Source organism: Lepisma saccharinum, chromosome 18, assembly GCF_977018435.1.
Source record: "Lepisma saccharinum chromosome 18, izLepSacc3.1, whole genome shotgun sequence".
In the NCBI taxonomy this organism is placed as follows: domain Eukaryota; kingdom Metazoa; phylum Arthropoda; class Insecta; order Zygentoma; family Lepismatidae; genus Lepisma; species Lepisma saccharinum.
In genome coordinates, this window is record NC_139246.1 from 12,405,629 (window position 1) to 12,425,848 (window position 20,220).

Here is a 20,220-nt window from a genome sequence, read left to right on the forward strand (position 1 = left end):
TAATTAGCACTATGTGTGTTACATTTAATTCCAATGGTATAATTTATTTATCAATATACGAAAAAATGAAACTGGTTCTCGGTGAAAGTCGACCACAACGCCCCCTCGAAAGATTCGGAGGGGGGACGTAGCCCCTTTAATCCGCTCTCGAGTGTGTTTGGCGTTTTGGTTCAATTCTTAAAGTCTCATTGCGTAAAACAGAAAATAAATATAGTGATGCATTGTGTAATGACTTTAATTGGAACCTCATTACAATGATAACACGTTCCCGTTTTACGTATATTTCTAAACAAACAAATCCCCTGTTCATAATATACGACAAACATTTTAAAGCGTATAAAGACTTTGAGATGTATCCGATATCATGAAACTATAGTTAGTGTCCTCGTAATATTAGGATAATAGAAAAGCCTTATATTAGCATAGAAATATATCATGATTAGTTATGTTAGTATGATGAACATAAATTTAATTTATTGACGTTTTACAACTAGGTTGTGACAACAGATCCAAACAATCTGTTTAATCCTCAACAAATGGAAGTCCTTATGTGAAACGGGATAGTTTGAAGGAGAAAAATTCCTTTGCTTCAGAATCATGTGAGTGTACAAGATTGTATCTCAGCATTCAGGTGACATAAACGAGCAGTGTGATACAAGTTTAGTGTTCATGTTTGAAATATAGAAGTTGAAAAGGTCATGTTAGGGCGAAATATTGATTATAAACATAAATAACATAGGCGAAGATGAAGAACCAAAATGATCATAGCAGGAGCTACGTCAGTGAATTGTATGTGTTATATTTCACGTGGGAAACTATAACATTCTTCAGTTCGATATGGGTGAAGTTTTTTCTTCAGTTTAAAGTAGAATATTGCGTTTTGCGGATTTTGTATTTTTAGAATGAGTCAAATCAACAAGGTCCTCAACCTCGCATTTTTTGACTCATTTGAAATTTTTCATACTGGAAGGGCCACCTGGGGTTAGGAAATATGCAAAGTTGTAGATCCGTATATATTTGGCATTTCCAAAATTGCAGTTGTGCAAACTGCGATTTTGTCAGTTTTCATCAAAATCTTGTTAACTTTAATTTGCAATATTTCGGCAATCAGAACGCCTATAGAAGTCATACGGACCCCGTTAGAAAGGTCTAGAAGGGCTCTTTCACTCGAGATATAGCATGTCTATGTTAGGGTAAAAATAGAAGTGAAGAAGTGTAAAGAAATCATTGGTAGCAGTATTCTCCAAAATTGTTTATTTTCTTCCAAAAAATATACGTCAGGCACACACTATTACTCAATAACTGTACAAAATTTGAAAATGGGACTCTAATGAGATCAAAAGTTATATTAGATTTAGGGTTAGTCTAGGGTAGGGTATTTTAGGTAATGCATGATAACATATGTTGATAAACAAATTCCTATAATTCAATAGTAAAAGTATAAGAGGAATGAATTATTGTTTGAGTTGTTTGAATTAACATACATGAAGCTGATGCTTACATTCAAAGTTATTAGAAATGCAGCGTGATTCAAAGGTCCGGTCCCATAGGTAACTCCGTTATTAGTGCACATAGCAAATAATGGAAAGAGAGGAAATTGTTGGAAATACTTTGGTTTTAAACGAAAGTGACCGTTAAGGCTTTACCATTTCAATTTAACGACTCTTGCACTTTACAAAATATATTGCTTGCACCAAATTGGCCTGGCACCAAAATGTCTTAATACCACCAACTAGTACAGAAGTACAGAATATATAATGTCTTCAATTGGGATATTATTATGATAACATATCCCTGTTTTTATTGTATAATATTAGGACGAACCAAGCGCTTCCGTGCAACTCGTATAATGATTGTATAGATTACTATCATGAATATATAATTTTGTTTACTGGCGTTTCACATACCAAGAGCTTGACAACAGGATCAAACAATTGATTCAATACTTCAGTCCTCGTCACTGGTAAGGAACGACATGATTTGAAGGAGATGAGTTCTTTTATTTCTAAATCATGTGAGTGTTCAACTTTGCATCTAAGCTTTTAGGTTACATAGAAATGTAGTAAAGTACAATTATGACATTCTTCAGTTTGAAATTGTTGAAGCTTTTTATTTTTCAATTTATCATAATATATTGTGTTTTGCAGATTTTCTATTTTTAAAATATTAAGTCATATACTTCATATATAAAAATCGGGTGACGTCATGTTTAAAATAAGGAAAGTTAGGCGAATAGAGAAATAAAAGAACGACATGAACACATTCATACATATATACATATATATATATATATATATATATATATATATATATATATATATATATATATATATATCATTAACTATTATTTTACAGCTTTTTTCATATATATATTGATAGGTTCGGAGTGAAGGACATGGTAATATAACTTAATATACGTTGCACAAGATAAAAACCAGACGCTGAACAATTAACATATTTAATATAAACTGGACGTTACGTCCAAACATTCAAATACATTGAACCCATGATATAGCCAGAATATACACAGAATATATCTGCTTATTATTTATCTTCTTCTGGCCGTGAAGACCAAGCCTTGTAGCCATACGCTTAATACCTGGACCGTATCATCCCTCCAGGTGTCCCATAAAAAAAAAAATCAGGTATGCTGATGACCGTATCGATCTGGTGGGCGGTGAATCCTGGTAGACCTTCTCGGACACGAGTGAGGTGTGCTAGGATCTGGTCCTGGGTATCCGGCTCTGCCTGGGGTAGGTTTTGGTACTGTTCCACCGGGGTTTGTTGAATTTCCATTTGGTATTGTAACGTTGAAGTCGTCGCCATCTGCAGTGTCACGTGAAACACGTCTCTTCAACCACCTGGGATGTACCACTCGTTTGATTCCATCTTCCAACATTATCTCGTAGAGGATACTATCCCCAATTCGACGAATGACAACTCCTGGGATGTAATTTGGAGTACCGTGCTTAGGTGATTGAACCCAAACTGCTGAGTTGATGGCGAAAGTACCATATTTCGACGAAGAGTCGTTCCGAAACTTTGCTGACTTCCTCGGCTTGAACGGAGATTCACTCGACAGAGGCACATTGTTTGGTTCCCACCAAAATCTGGGTTGGTGTTTCAAGACCGAAAGTGCTGGTAGGCTTCCTTTTCCACCCAGTCGCGTGTTCCGAAGGATGAAAATAAGGTTGGCGATCCCCATATCAAGTTCAAGCGTGCTCAGATTGGGTTTGTCAGTTATAAGCTTGACAAGTGCGTTTTTGACAGTACGAACGTATCGTTCGGCTAAGCCGTTTCTAGGGCTGTGATAAGGCGGTGAAGTAACATGTTTGATGCCATTCTTAAGGCAGAAGTTACGAAATTCGAGAGAAGTGAACGTGGGACCGTTGTCTGATACGATAGTATTTGGTATCCCTAGCGTGGCGCAAGATTGCATAAGCCAGCGGATCGTTTCCTTTGTGTCCAATGTGTGTACAGGCCATACTTCTGTCCACTTGCTGAAGGCGTCTACTATCAGTAGGAACTTACGCCCTGCAAAGAAAAAATGGTCTATATGCCATCTCTCGTTCACGTACGAAGCGAGAGGCCATGAAGAATCGGGTCCGTTGTGGACCTTAGGAGCATTAGCTCGGCATGTATTGCAGCTCGCTACAAAATCCGTGATCTCTGCTGACATGCCTGGCCACCAAAATCTGGATAGACACAACTCTTTCATACGAGTTGAACCTATGTGTCCATCGTGTAAAGCTCTAAGAACTTCATTCCGTTTAACTGTGGGAATGATAAGTCTACCCGACCACATGAGCGTTCCCTGCTCGTACGTAAGGTGAGCTCTTCTTTCGAAGAAAGGTGCGAGCTTCTTCCGTTCGGTAGACGTGTCGTGTTGATCTGGCCAACCATTTACTACACAGGAGACAACTAATGAGAGCAGTGGGTCTTCTGAAGTGGCGTTCTGTATTGCGTCTCGAGAAAGAGGAGTTACAGCGTCTTCAATGGACCCGAAATATGCATGAAGTTCTTCTTCTCCAGCTGGTATTGTGTCACGTGCTTGCGTAGGCAACCTGCTTAGCATGTCAGCTACTTCTACCTTGCTGGAATGAATTATATTATATTGGTATGAAGATAAAAGTAGAGCCCATCTCATCAATCTATTGGATGAATGTTTTGAAATGGCTCGATCCGGAGAAAATATAAACTTTACAGCACGTGCGTCTGTAACAATCTCGAAATTAGATCCGAGTAAAAATTTGTGAAATCGCTTGATTCCGTGAACTATGGCTAGAGCTTCTCTCTCTACCTGGGAGTATCTCCGCTCCGTCTCACTGAAGGTGGTAGAAGAGCAGGCGATGGTCTGTAGACCGCTATCAACTCGGTGACACAATTGCGCGCCACAGCCGAAAGGAGAGCCATCAGTGATAAGTACAACTGGCTTGGTTGGGTCGAAAGGCACAATAGGATTTACCTGTCGAAGTTCCGCCATGATGCTGTCGAACTCGTGTTGACAGTTATCGTCCCAGTTCCAAGAGACGTTTTTCTTGAGTAAAGAAAGTAAAAAGTGAAGTTTCGAAGCTAAGTTCGGTACAAACTTTCGATGAAAGTTGATCATCCCGATGAAGGAACGTAATTGTGATTTGTCTTGAGGTGGTGGAGAATTTAGGACGGCCTCCAAGTTCTTGTCTGACGGCCGTATACCAGTGACGTCAATCTTGTATCCTAGGTACTCGATAGATGAGGTTAGGAATTGGCTTTTGCTGGCGCTCGCTTTGACATTGTGTTTGGCCAGACGATTCAGGACATCACACGTGCATGTGAAGCATTCTTGCAATGTTTCACCTCCGATGATGACGTCATCAAAGTAGAAGGAAACTCCGGGAATGTCATCTAGAATCTTCGCTAGGACCATTTGAAACAGATCTCCACTTATGTTTATGCCAAATGGTAGTCTGTGAGGTTTATATAAGCCCCAAGGTGTGTTGACGACAGTGATGCGTTTTGCAGCTTCAGAAAGTTCCAACTGTCCGTAAGCCATTTGAAGGTCAATTACCGTAAAGTATTTACACCTGGCCAACTTAGAGAAAATATCCTCGACTCTAGCAATGGGAAACTTGACGTTTTCAGTCATTTTATTCACCGTTCCTGAGAAGTCAGTGCAGAGACGAAGTGAGCCATCTTTCTTGGTAACAACGACAAGTGGTGAGGCCCAATCAGAATATTCGACCGGTTCCCATAACCCTACTTTCACTAGATTTTCAATAGAATCCTGAACACGGTCTCGAATACCGTAAGGAACTTCGTAATGTCTACGAAATATCGGTGCAGAGTTGGATCTCAGTGGAATATCGACCAAATAAGGTGCAATTGGTTTGGACAAATCACCATCAAAGATTTTCTCGTATCTAGAAGAAATTTCTCGCCTTAGGTCGTCGGCACCAGCGTTAGTAATAGTACCTTGTACTGTGTTAGTTGAGAGAACACTGGCTGTAACTAATAATCGCCTCCAAGATGGTTGAATAATGTCCAACCATGTACGACCGATCAATGGATATAAAAGTTTCTCCTGGCAGAGAAAGACAGGTAAAGTATACTCCTTACTGTCTAAGTATAGCTTGACGGATGTTTGTGCTGTAACACGTACATATCCTTCGTTTACACCTCGTAATCGTAGGCTAGAATTACATTTAACATAGTGTGGAAACAACTGATCAAAATACTTCTCGTTGAAAAGAGTAACAGCAGACCCAGTATCTACTTCACATTTAACAATACACTTATTGATTTGGAGATTTATTATGAAGCTATCCGAACTGATTTGGTGCTCCAAAATGTGTTGAGTAGAAGTAACCAGTGTGGAACGATGACTGAGCGCATCAGTGTTGAGATGGTTGAAGCTGAACGTAGACAACTCATCGGATGTAGGGCTCCGTGAGGTTGAACTGGACGTTCTATTCCCGGCTCTATCTTTCTGCTTCTTTCTGCATCGTATATTCCAATGGCCTTGTCGTTTGCAGTAGCTACAGATTGCGTTTCTTGCCGGACATAGACCTTGTGGGTGATTCTTTGTGCAGTTGCCGCACTGTGAGTGAGGATTTTGCTTGGTAGCAGTTGAGTTCTGAGGTTGATTGTAGCTCTTCTGCCTCGTTTCGCCCGAGCGTGAACTCGTTGAAGGGCCTGTGTGGCGATCTGGATTCATCCGCGTCAAATTTCTTGAGTTGGTGGCAAAAGTCACAGAATCTGCATTGTACTTATTCGAGAATAATTTAACTTCTCGTTCTAATAACTCACAATGCAATGCAATCTCTTGACATTTAGCAAAGGATTGATTGATTGATTGATTGATTTAGTTTATTTTACTTCGCGTTTTGTGCCTCTTGGCTAATTTGCGAAGATGGGGATGAGTGATGAAATGATGAAATTGATGAATGGACATTCACAAACAACCAAGCCCGACCGGGATTCGAACCCGGGACCCTTGGCGTCGCAGCGCGATGTGCTAACCACTCGGCCACAGGGTCGGGCAATTTAGCAAAGGAAAGATCACTTTCAGATAATAATCGTTTTCGAGTACTGTCTGACTGTACACCAACAAGGAATTGTTCAACAAGTGCCTCATCTAAATACTGCTCATACGCACATTTGGCTGCTTGTTGTTTGATTCTCACTACGAATTGAGTAACTGATTCTCCTTGAGATTGAATACAATTTCGAAACTTGAACCTCTCTGTAAACTTGTTGGTTTTGGGCCTGAAGTGCTGAACCATTTTGTCGTGAATGACAGCATATGTTAGATTACATGGCATTTCAGGAGCCGTAATATTGCGAAGTACTTGGAAAGCCTTAGGACCTATGACTGCTAATAGAACTGCTGCTTTTCTTTCATTTGCCACATTCTGGGCGAGACAGAGTTGATCAAAACGCATGAAATAACTCTCGATATCTTCATTTTCTTCAGAAAATTCGCTGAATGTAATGTTGAGAGCCATGTTATCGAAACTTCAAATTACATTAACTGATAGAAATCACTGGCATGTATGAAAGTTACGATGTGTAACTGAAACTTGCATGTAGAAAATTAGCAAACTTAAACGTTACATGTAAGACCGTCTTGTTGATTTGCTACAGAAATCTTACTTGTCACTATCTCGTGCCGATATGATTAGAATCCTTCAAATCTTCTGTTCACTGTCCGCAGCGCCAAATTGATAGGTTCGGAGTGAAGGACATGGTAATATAACTTAATATACGTTGCACAAGATAAAAACCAGACGCTGAACAATTAACATATTTAATATAAACTGGACGTTACGTCCAAACATTCAAATACATTGAACCCATGATATAGCCAGAATATACACAGAATATATCTGCTTATTATTTATCTTCTTCTGGCCGTGAAGACCAAGCCTTGTAGCCATACGCTTAATACCTGGACCGTATCATATATATGTATATATATATATATATTTATATTGTAACGAACCTGAGAGTTTAAGGTTTTATATTTGTAAGAAGTTAAAATCTTTAAAATGTTTGTTACTTCAAATAATGTGCAAGTTGTCAAAGACAATTATAGTTAGATTGATACAGTTGTAGTTGGAACTTGTATATATGTTTATAAATACGTCAAAATCTGTTCGTGTTGACGTCACTTTCTCATCTCAGCAGAGGAAGTATACCCACCTGAATGTTTCTCACCTGACGACAGACTGAGTTTGAAAAAACAGTTGAAGGTGAAGAATCAATAAGAACTTGGAAACGGCGAGAATTCAAGTATATATTTTGGGTTTTCGAGTTTTCTTCTTGCCGATAAGTTGAAAGTAAGCAATTAATTAGGTACTTTGACTTTCGCTATATGTGAGGGAATTGCCCAACGTTAGTATTGAATGTTCTAGTGTTTTATTGGTAAGTGATTATGAAATATACGCGATTATAAAACTGGGTTTTAACTTTGAAAACAGTGTTGTGTTTCTTTTCTACCCAGCAAGCCCTGATGATTTGCAAAGATTCTCATGTTCCCGACTAAAGGAGTAGCGGACTAACTTTGTGATGACTGGTGTACAACCGGGGGACTTTGCAATATATATATATATAAGCACACAAACACAAAAACACACACATACATTGATTTATTTGCTTTACTTCGCTTTGTGTGCAACATTTGCTGATTTACGAAGATGGGGATGAGTGATGGATGGTGATATGATGAAATTGATTAATGGACACTTAATGGAGGTGATGTTAACAGCACCACGCTAAGATCGACTTCATTTTTTAACAGGTACCCAGGGGCTAGGTGAGGCCAAGAGCAGCTTCATTTCAGAACAGTTTTGGAAAATTTCTCACCTGAGATCACTTACACAGGGAATAGAACCAGAATGTCTCACATGGCAGACGCCCTACCAATTTGATCATCGCGACTCTGTATAATGACAACAATAAGCAAATTTTGAGATGGGCTCTATGCTTCGTGCCCTTATACGTTGAAACAAGTAATCTGAACTTTAGGCAAGAGAGTGATAAGAATTAAGCAGTTGTAATTGCCATGGATTTGTTTGAACATATCATCCTAGTTAAACTAAATGTAACTTTTGCTTAATTTATCTGTCGCTACACGATACAGTTATCATTGAAGGGTCAATCCATGTCAAATCAAACGATAAAAATTATTTTTGAACCTTAAGGATTCAGATTCACCCCCCTTCGAAGATCCTAGGCACGCCACTGTTTGTGATGTCTTCCTTTTGATAGTCTTTGAAGGTATTGAACTTTCGAGAACTAACCTTTGAAGTACGTTCTCTGATAAATCAAGGAACACCGGCCGACAAGGAAACGATTTTGTTAAATGCCTGCTTGCGGCCTGCAAGCCTATGTTACTTAATAAGTGGGAAGGGATATTTTATCGTTTTCTCCAAGTTTATCTTCATTTTACTGTGACGCAAAAATAGAAAGGAATATTCATTAAAATAAAGAAAAAAAAGAAAAAGAGAAAAAACTGGATGGGAGTCCGCGGTCCCAGAGACTGATATACAGCTTGCATCTTCGTTTATATAGCATAGTATAAAATCTTACAATGTTTGCTGAGGACACCAACCATCCTAATTTGTATAACTTCAATAAAATAAAGACTATAAGAGATGTCTCAAAAATCACATATTTTTTTTTCCTTTGTAATACATGTGACTGTTGGGAATATTGAAGCAACTTCACATATGTCTTGTCCCAGCATTCAAGGCAAGCACTGTTTTTATCACCTCCCATGGTTGCTAACTTATAAACTTTTTGGGGTACGTCATAAAATGACAAAATGTTTGATGTGTCCTTTCGGGTGTTGAAGATGAAACTTGGAGTGTAGCCACGATCACCAAAAATTTGTGCATATTTGAATACAAGAGCTTGTCACAATTTTCTACTGCCAAATTTTCCATTCAGATTTGAAAGTGTAAAAAAATATCAACCAGGCCATACAACATTTTGACACCCTGTTCCAATGAATGAGGAACGGACATTTAATATTGGAATATGTTGTGGCAATTTTTCAATGTGTTGACTGTGGTTCATTTTTACTACAAAGTGGTCCAAAAATGGACAACAGTAAAGTTTCTGCTATTAGTGTATAAGATTTTACAAGTCACCCTACTGAGTATTTATACTTTTCTGTCCATCTTGTGTGAAACAAATTGAGAATGTTACAGAACTTCCCTAGCTATCTTGCACTGCATGTTTTACAATCAAATTACTTTGAGAAGATTGATTGATTATTTTGCATTATTTTACTTCGCTTTTTGTTCTACTTTTGGCTAATGTACGAAGATCGGGATGAGTGATGACATGATGAAATTGATGAATGGACACTCGGAAACTCCCATGGCTCATCCGGGTTTAGAACCCGGACCCACGATATACTAACCACAGGGGACTGACTGCATCTTTGAGAAGACCCGAGGGAAAAATATTATAACTGATTTGACAGTCTCAATATCGCACAATATTCCACAGAAATGGGCAATAGCCAGGGTTAAAATATGTGCTGAACAATGTACAAAAATTGATTTTGGACACTTCTCTGAAATTACATAATTATCTCATCCCCTTAATTAACAACCAATTCCATCAGCACCGTCATATTCTTCTCCAACTATTTTTTTTTCTAAATCCACACCGACTCAACTAAGAGAGAGTAGAAGTATTAATAGTAATAGCTGAAGCTAACCCAGATGCAGTTACATTCTCCACTAGGGACAAGGTTCCCATTCCGATCTAGAGTTTGGAAAATGATTTTTCGTCTTTTGTGATTATCAAACAGTTGGGAAATTAGGTAAAAAGGTAAAGGTAAAGTGTTCCCCTGTGCCTAGCACCACGCCATGAAGGCGTATAGGTGGTGTGGGGGTAACGCCCCACACTTTCTTGATCCGGTCGTGAGTGGGGGTGATGTGATCAGCAACACGCCCCTGTCCGCCTTTACCCCCCAGGGTTTCCCCCAGGTACCCATGTTATTCGTCGCTGGGTGGGCGCCGGGACCGCTTCCATCGTTAAAAAAGTTCCCGGATTTGAACCGGCCGGGGATCAAAGCCGGGACCTTGAGCATGGTAGTCAGACGCGTTACCGACTGAGCCACCACGGCCACCTGAGGAATACTTAAATCTTGAATGGTATCAAACCATATCGGGAACTTTTAATGAAAATATAACGTTCGCGCTATAACTTCACAAGCGGCTGCTTCGGTCAGAAATTACATGTGGCATTATAGAATTTGTGAAATATCAGGAATTTTCTGAGTATTTTCCAGAGAAATTCCGAAACTACCAGGAAAATTGCATATATTTTTTTGCAGTCCCATGTGGTGTGTGGAACCAATTTATTTCCCATCCGTATCCCGTTCTATACGCTTGTAATTTATGAGAACAAAATAAATCTGAATAAATTTTTAGGAGCAAGTCTCTGCGCATAGCGGATAGAACATGTAATCTGGTAAATTTACTGAACCAAGAAGTCGGTGGTTGGACACGTTGAACACCCCCGCCCCTTAAATACGCCCATGGGTATATGTCAGCTACTCTTTCTCACTCGCTACGACATTTCCACAGTGACGAATCCACAGTGAAGAAGCTTGTAGAAAATGAGATAGAAGGCGGAGGTAGCGGGAATATTTTCTAGATATTCTGGTAAGAGATGGTCACATTACGAATCCTTTGATCCACCATAGTAATATTATACTAGTCCTTCACATTAAGTTCATTCGTGCTTATCTTTGGTCGCCCTCTTATCCTTTGTCATCCTTACCTTTTTCGTCCCCTGTCTCTCGTCGCCTTAATCATTCGTTATTCTTATCTTTGTTCGCCCCATGTTTCTTGTCGCCTCCTATCTTTCGTCGCCCTCTAAACTTTCGTAGCCCTCAATCTTCGCAATTCTTGTCTTGATCGCCCGCTGCCCAACGTTGCCCTATAATCTTTCGTTAACTACTCTCTTTGATACTATCCGTACTTCGCCCCTCTGTCTCTCGTCGCCGTATAATCTTAATATGCTCCTATCCTTCGTCATTCTTATCATTGTTCCCTCCAGTCTCTCGTTGTATCCTATCTTTCGACGCCCCCATCCTTCGTCATCCTCGTCTCTGTTCGCCCCCTATCTTTCGTCGCTTCCTATCATTTGACCGCCTCTCACCTCCTTATCATTCGTCGCCATTCTCTTTCATTATGATTCATCGCTCCCTATCATTCATCGCCTTTCATTTATAACACCATTAAGCCTTGTTTCCATGATTATGAAAAAATAAATATGCTGATCAAGGCAGTAATTTATTTTATTAAAGACAAAATTATTTTGTACTTGATACAGAGTCTGAAGAAGACCTTGCTAGAAGGTCGAAACGTTACGTTTAGTTTATGTTTTTAATGAAATAAATTACTGCCTTGGTTAGTATATTTATTTTTTCGCCTTTCATTATTTGTCGCCATTATGTTTTGTCGTTTCTTATCTTTCGTCGTCCCCTTATCATTCGTCGCCCCTATTTTGGTTACTCGTTGCACTCGTCTTTAAGCTTCCTCCTCCCCCATAACTGTAGTTCTTCGAAAAACGCTACAATATTTAATTTTTTTCATTTCAAATGCACATACTATTCAAGAAATGAATTGAGGCACTTGAGGGTTTGTCACCCCACCCACCCTGCCTCTTCAAAGATGCCTCCGCCATGTTTAGTCCTCTCTTGTATGTTTCTTAATTGGCACTATGTGTTACATTTCATTCAATATACGAAAATATGAAACTGGTTCTCGGTGGAAGTCGCCCACGACGCCCCCTCAAGGGTTTCTTAAGGGGGACCTCCCCCCTTTAATCCGCTCTTGAGTCTGTTTGACGTTTTGGTTCAATTCTTGGATCTCTCATTGCGTAAAACAGGAAATAAATATAGTTATGGACAATTTACTCGAAATGAAAAAGCTAAAATATTCAAAACATAATTCTTCGTTGTTAAACTACCAACTACAACAAACAGAATGTTAATGACTTGAATTGAAACCTCATTATAATGATAACACATTCCCGTTTTAATTATATTTCTAAACAAACACATCCTCCTGTTCATAATGCACGCCAAACATTGTAAAGTGTTTGAAGCATTTGAAATATATACCATATCATGAAACTATAATTAGTGTCCTCGTAATATTAGGAGAATCGAAAAGCCTCATATTAACAAAGAAATATATAATGTTAATTTTGTTAGTATGATAAACATAAATGTAATTTATTGGCGTTTTACAACTAGGTTGTGACAACAGAACCAAACAATTGGTTTAATCCTCAACAAAGGGAAGTCCTTATGTGAAACGGGATAGTTTGAAGGATAATTCCTTTACTACAGAATCATGTGAGTGTACAAGAATGTATCTCAGCATTCAGGTGACATGGACGAGCATTGTGGTATAATTTTTGTTCTCATGTTTATTTTTGCAAAGTTTGAAACGTTGAAAAGGTCATGTTAGAGCGAAATATTGATTAAATAAATAAATTACGTAGCCTTCAACCGTTTTTAATTTTAAGATTGTTTACATGCTTTATAATTTTACTCTTGCTTTGTTTGTAGTAAACTGATTCGGCTTGCGAGCTCTTGGTTTATGGCACCAGACTGACCAGTCACTCACAAGTCTTAAGTTAGCTAATTTGTGTACTGTAAAAATATTAACACAAAAGGAAATAAACTACTAATATCTAATTTTTACCTTGTATTTGAAAATAAATCTTAAATTACAATATTCACTACATTTTACACTATAAACAGTGGCATGAACTTTTCTTCTCATGCCAGAGAATGTGATGTGGGATTATAAAGGTATTTTCGCGACGCCCGGATAAAGTTTGATCAATCGGGGTGAACTCGCAACGCGACGTCCGAAGGTACTACTGCTAACCGAGGAAATCTTTTCGCACCGATAAAGTTGATGTTACGCTTTTTCTGTTACCAACTGCACTGTTCTCGTTTCTTTTGCATCACTCACCCCATTGCAACTCTAAGGCTGTGATTGGTCTTTGCATAATCACACCATGCAATGTTAACCAATAGCATTCAAGCTCTTACCCGCCTAGCTACAGCTTCTATTGCAACACTATGCAAAACACGCTCACTGTAATCCAACACTCTTCCTACACACTATTCCTGTTCCTCGTAATCACCCTTTCGTCCTACGTGTGCCTTATTTTACGTGACCCAAAGTAATCGGTCACAAGGCGAAGATGAAGAACCAAAATGATCATTGCAGGAGCTACGTCAGTGAATTGGATGTGTTATGTTGCACTGGAAATCTATATCATTCTTGAGTTCGAAATTACTGAAGTATTTTTTGTTTTCAGTTTAAAGTAGAATATTGTGTTTTGCGGATTTTCTATTTTAAAAAAAGTCAAATCCACAAGGTCCTCAACCTCACATTTTTTGACTCATTTGAAGTTTGGCATACTGAAAGGACCATCTGCGGTAGGAAAATGTACAAAGTTGTAGATCCATATATTTTGTATTTCCAAAATTGCATCTGTGCAAACTATGCGATTTTGTCAGTTTTTATCAACATTTTGCTAACTTTAATTTGCAATATTTCGGCAATCAGGACGCCAATGGAAGGCATACGGACTGCGTTAGAAAGGTCTAGAAGGGCTCCTTCACACAAGATATAGCATGTCTATGTTAGGGTAATAGAAGAATAGAAGAAGTAGTAGAGGTTGATCGTTTCACCGTCCCACCTTCTCCAAGGTCGATTGATACTAGGGCGGAAATGACGGCAGTGATGTATCTTTCCAAGGGGTGGTTGGTGGGCAGGGGGGGTGGATCTTGGGAGGAGGGGGGCTAAATTGAAGGAGGCTCGTAACCTCCGATGGCAACATTTCTGGGCCAAAAATCCCTCACTCCAAACTACCACCAGTGAAACCCATCCGAGCCTCCTTCAATTTAGCCCCCCCTCCTCCCAAGATCCACCCCCCCTGCCCACCAACCACCCCTTGGAAAGATACATCACTGCCGTCATTTCCACCACCTCTGACAGCTCATTCTTAAATAACTTTCACAACCAACCTAACCTCAACCCTTCCCAACAGAAAGCTCTCAGAGACCTCCGCAACAACCACAACATCAAAATCCTCCCAGCTGACAAGGGGTCCACCACGGTGGTCTTGAACTCTCAAGACTACCTGGCGGAAGCCAACCGCCAGCTGGCTGACCCCTCCACCTACAAACCCACCACAGTTGACCTATCCGACGAACACCTCACCAAAATCCGGGACTTCATCCACACCCGCGGCCCCCCTGAAGACCTAACAGCTCGTACCACCGCCATGTTAATACCCGACAATCCCCGCACCCCCACCTTCTATCTATTGCCCAAAATCCACAAACCTGGCAACCCTGGTAGACCCATTGTGTCCAGCTACAACTCACCTACAGAACGAATCTCAGCCTTTGTTGACTCCCATCTCCAGCCTCTTGTGAAAGCTCTGCCCTCCTACCTCCGTGACACCAACCACTTCCTCCAGAAAATCAGCACCCTCCCACCATTGCCCCCAAATACCATCCTTGCCACCATTGATGTCACTTCCCTCTACACCAACATACCTCACTCCCATGGCCTCCGCTCCATAGAATTCTATCTCAATAGCAGACCCAAACCTCACAACCCCAGCACCAACTTCCTGACCCACCTAGCCCACCTTGTCCTCACTTGTAAAAACTTCACCTTTGAAAACCAAAATTTCCTACAGATCCGAGGTACAGCCATGGGTACCAGAATGGCCCCATCCTATGCAAACCTCTTCATGGGCAAACTTGAGCAAGAGTTTTTGGCTATCCAACCCCTCCAACCCCTCCTCTGGCTCCGCTTCATCGACGACATCTTCATGCTCTGGACACATGGAGAACCATCCTTGTCAGCTTTCCTGGACCAACTTAACCACTTCCATTCCCTCAAATTCACCTGGACGCACTCCCCCAACCAGATCACCTTCCTGGATGTGGACGTGCACATCGAGGGGGGACACCTGACTACCTCCATCCACATAAAACCCACCAACCACATGCAATACCTACACTTCTCCAGCTCCCACCCATTCCACACCAAAAAAGCCATTCCATTCTCTCTGGCCCTCAGGGGACAGCGCCTGAACACTTCACCCACCTCCCGCCAGAATTATAACCTCCGCCTACACCAGGCCCTGGTCAACCGTGGATATCCCTCCATCCTGGTCACCAAGCAAATATCGCGAGCTGCCTCACATACCACCACCACCAAGAAACCTCCTGCCACCAACCCACCTGCACTCATCACCCAATACCATCCCCACCTCAACAAAATCAGGCACACACTGCACTCTCTTCTCCCAATTCTCCACAGTGATCCCGAAACCAAAAACATATTTCCCGACAAACCCAGAGTGGTTTTCAAACGCCCACCCAACCTCCAAAACATCCTGGTCCACAACACTCCTTCACCACACATCCAACACCCCCTGCCCATAAATGCAACCGCCCCAGGTGCAAGACCTGCCCCATCCTCATCACTTCTCACACCCTCCAGGTGCACAGGGCCACTGGCAAATTTACCCTCCATCCCAAAGGGACCTGCCATGCCTCAAACCTTATCTACATCCTCACCTGCAACATCTGTGGTGATTTTTACCTGGGGGAAACATCAACAGCCCTCAACCTCCGCATCAATAACCACCGCTCCTCCACCCACAACCTGGACTTCACTGTCGCCGTCCACACCAACCACCACAACATCAGTTTCAACGACTGCTTCCGGGTAGCGATCATCCATCTCCTACCCCAACCAGCCAACACCTCTGTTCGCAAAAGATGGGAGAGGGCCTATATATCGGCCATGAGTGCAACCACTCCACCTGGCCTGAACAAGGCCACCCAGTAATGCCCAACCCTCCCCCACCCTCCCGCCCCCCTCCCAACTCACCCTACACACACAGTTTACGACGAGCCTTAATGCCCAACCCTCACCCACCCTCCTGCCCCCCCTCCCAAGTCATCCTACACACTCACAGTTTACGACGAGCCTGGTGACGAAACAGTGTGTTTTTTTCGTTCTACGCACCGCTTCTTCTTCGATGGGGACCTGGCAACTCTGCAGGGCCCCAACTTCCGGTTCCGTCTATTTCTCCTCACACCGATGATGCTATGAAATTAGCGAAAATTTTGAATTTTTCTACTGTTCGGTGAGTGTTTCCTTTTACCTTCTTTGATTTATATATATATATATATATATATATATATATATATATATATATATATATATACATATATATATATATTGCTTGGCATTGCATCTGCCGAACCCTGTAGCTGGGTTGTTAGCATATTGGGCTGCGACGTCTATGGCCTTGGGTACGAATCTCGCTTGGGCATGGTTGTGTGTGAATGTCTATTCGCCAATTTTTATTATTTTATCACTCATTCTCATCGTTGGGATTAGCCAATAAACAATGCGAAGTAAAATAAAGTAAATCAAAAGAATAATTATTCTCCTGACTAAAACAATTTATTCAGCTTTATGTAGCCAGAGGTACTCAACATATCACTGGATAAAACTAGGTCACAATAACTGCACGTGCGTAGCGTGATGCACAGAAACCGGCGAATAAATTAGAACAGTTGCACTGGCTTATATGCTATTTTATAAATATTAGATGGGGAGATCTGTCACAGCGATAATTTGCTCACAGAAAAGCCTTAATTATATATCATTTTTCTCTCTGTTCTGACATGTCGAGTTGGGAAATATAAAGGAAATTAGAGAAACAAATGACAAATGTATTTTATATTTAGTATCAAGCGTTTGCAACATGTTATGATATTTCCATAGGCATATTTGTTTGTCTCGTAGCAACTAACAAATTCAGCTGTATTGACCGTTGGCATGCCGCATTGCAGCAGAATTGTCCCTGTGCAGACAGATAGTTGCAAAGGACGATGCATTAAGGACTCTTTTGTAAAAGCACATACAGGATTTGTCAAAATAATTGCCTTAAGTAAGTTTCTTCTTAAGTAAGTATTATGTCAGTGTCGCCTAGTAAATTCAGAGCCTATAGATTGATTCCCGGGTGTGTGTATTAAAATTGTTCTCAGACAGCAGTGTTGTGGCTTAGTAAATTAATAGATTCTCGGCAACTAAAATGTTCTGTAACTGGCTCGTTTTTCACATCATAAACAAAAGTTTTCTCTGCGATAAGAATAACAGTACATAAAGTGTTGTCAGGCAAGGGCTCATGGAAATCGCACACAATCTTGATATTAGTCCTATCATTGACCGCCACTTGTTTTCTTTTGGTTGTGTTGATGACAAACATAGGTCTGTGTGCCTTGAATTCGCTGAGACTGTAGTGTACATCTATGTTTCCTTCAGTCACTCCCTTGTAAGCGGTGTATGCTTCATATAATTTGAGACAGTCCTTCTGCGCAATGTCCTTAATTTCTCTACCAAGACCACTGATGGCATCAATAATTGGTTAGTCCTGACGCTTGGGCTCATCATAGTTACCTGGATTCTCGGATTTCCAGCCCTTAAATCCTTTGGTCAGATAGTCGCGCAATTTCAGATTGTCTTCGATTTTATGTTTTGTCATTTTGATTAGAGGTTATTTATAACGTCACAACGTATGTCATATCGACACGACATTTATAAAATTGTTGATTTTGTTTCTGTATTTTGCATTGATTTGTTTTCGAGTCGTCGATTGTAGTAAATCCAAAATCATCTCTGTTCCAGGAGGTAGAGCAGAATTTCCAAGATTGATTGTAGTTTAAATCTCCTCCTACATAGTCATCATATTCATGTTTAAGATTGATGTGGTCCTGACGAAACAGACAAACTAGATTTGTATTATTGCGAAGTAACTGTTTGGGAATCTTGGAATAAGTGTGAGCCAGATAAATACAGTCTATTCCACTGTGACGGCCCTGAGTAAAAGAATTACGAATTTCATTTTGATTTCCCAAAATCACATCGTCGAAGGCCACAACTGAGTTTTCGAGAGAGTGGTCGAGTGGCTTCATTTCTGTTCCAAAGGTAGCTATGCCCAGTCCCTCATACAGTTTCATAAGTGGCTGGTATTTTGGTTGCTCTAAGATTTTTGAGAACACATACATGTATCTATTCTTACAGTCTAACCAATTGGGAGGAAGCAGAAAATTATCTACAAGCAGTGTAGTTTTTCCACAACCAGATGGGCCTACAATAAGGCACCGAATATTGTCAGGAAGCAACTCACCATTTTGTTTTACTAGTTTCTAGTAAATCGGGCATGTGCTTCACCACATTCCATGTTACTGTCATAGAATCACCTGATCTGCATCGATCCAACTTTTTCCCGGCAATCCCAGCCATTTCACCAATAGATTATTACTGTTTTTTTACGTAAGACTTTATCGATGAGATATGTGTCTGGGAATTTAGTTCCTCTTCATAAAAGCGTCCTTTCAATATTTTATTGTATTTGTCTTTTATTATATACGTTTGCCTATTTCCTGGTAATACTCGAACCGAACCACAGGGATCAACTCTGTGCTCCAAATTTTGGTGACGCCCTTCTCAAAAAAGTGTTTGAATTTACTGACTCACTTGATCTCCTATTTTGAACTTGGTTTCTTGGTTGTGGGTTGATATTTGGGACAGTAAACAGTGGAAATCAATTGCATCTCGTGAGATTTGGTCACCTCAGCAGGCTTCATATGTATGGTTCTATGTATGGAATTATTGTAATTATGAACAAGACCAGATAAAATTGTTAACCCACTTATAGTTACCCAGTAAACTGAACTGCTTCCACATATGATTTTTAGTGTGCTGTTGAATCGCTCAATTATTCTGGCTTTCAATTCACTGTATGTGGAATAATGCCGAATATTATACTGGTCCATTAATTTGGTGAATATGGAATTGTAAAATTCATATCCTCTGTCTGTAAGTGACGGGGTATTCTGACTTGCTCGAAAATAGACTCAAAGGCCTCGGTGACACAAGCCCCTGTTTTAAATTTCAGAGAAACAGCCCAAGCATATTTACTAAAATTGTTTATTTCAATGAGCAAATACTTAAAACCTTGATTTATACAAACTTGTTTCTCTGTATTTTGAGATTGCAAATATTGCATAAGGGCCCCAATTTTTTTCCCGTGAAATTGTCATGGTTATGAATTTTCTTATCTTTATCTGTAAAATATGATTTGTACTGTGGCCAGTTCTTAGTAGCATCATGTGATCCCTATTCGGCAGCAGATAATGGGACTCTTGGTTTCGACACCTATAATACACTACCAGTTTTCGTCACCTCTTTCTTTATTTTCTGGAAAAAGTGTTTGACGGCATGAGTTCCTCGGTAAACATAAGGCTCACTGGGTTTTGATGAATTACGCCATACAACTATGCATCCATAACTACAGATCTCATGGAGTTGATAGAGTGTAGTCGAAGAGATTTCAGGATTAGAATTGTTGAGTGGTTTGAGAAATGTCTCAAAATCTACTATTTTTATTATAGCTGGATGCTCCAACAGAGCCTTATGTAGTTTGAATTTATCGACCTCACCTGGTTTAGGCATAACCATACGCACAGGCTTGTTTTCATCACAGCATTGTTTGTACACTTCAAGTTTCTGGTTAGCTATTTCTTGATTATTGAAATTGACATACAAGTTCTGTTCAACACGATTATCAAATGTCAAACACCTATGACAA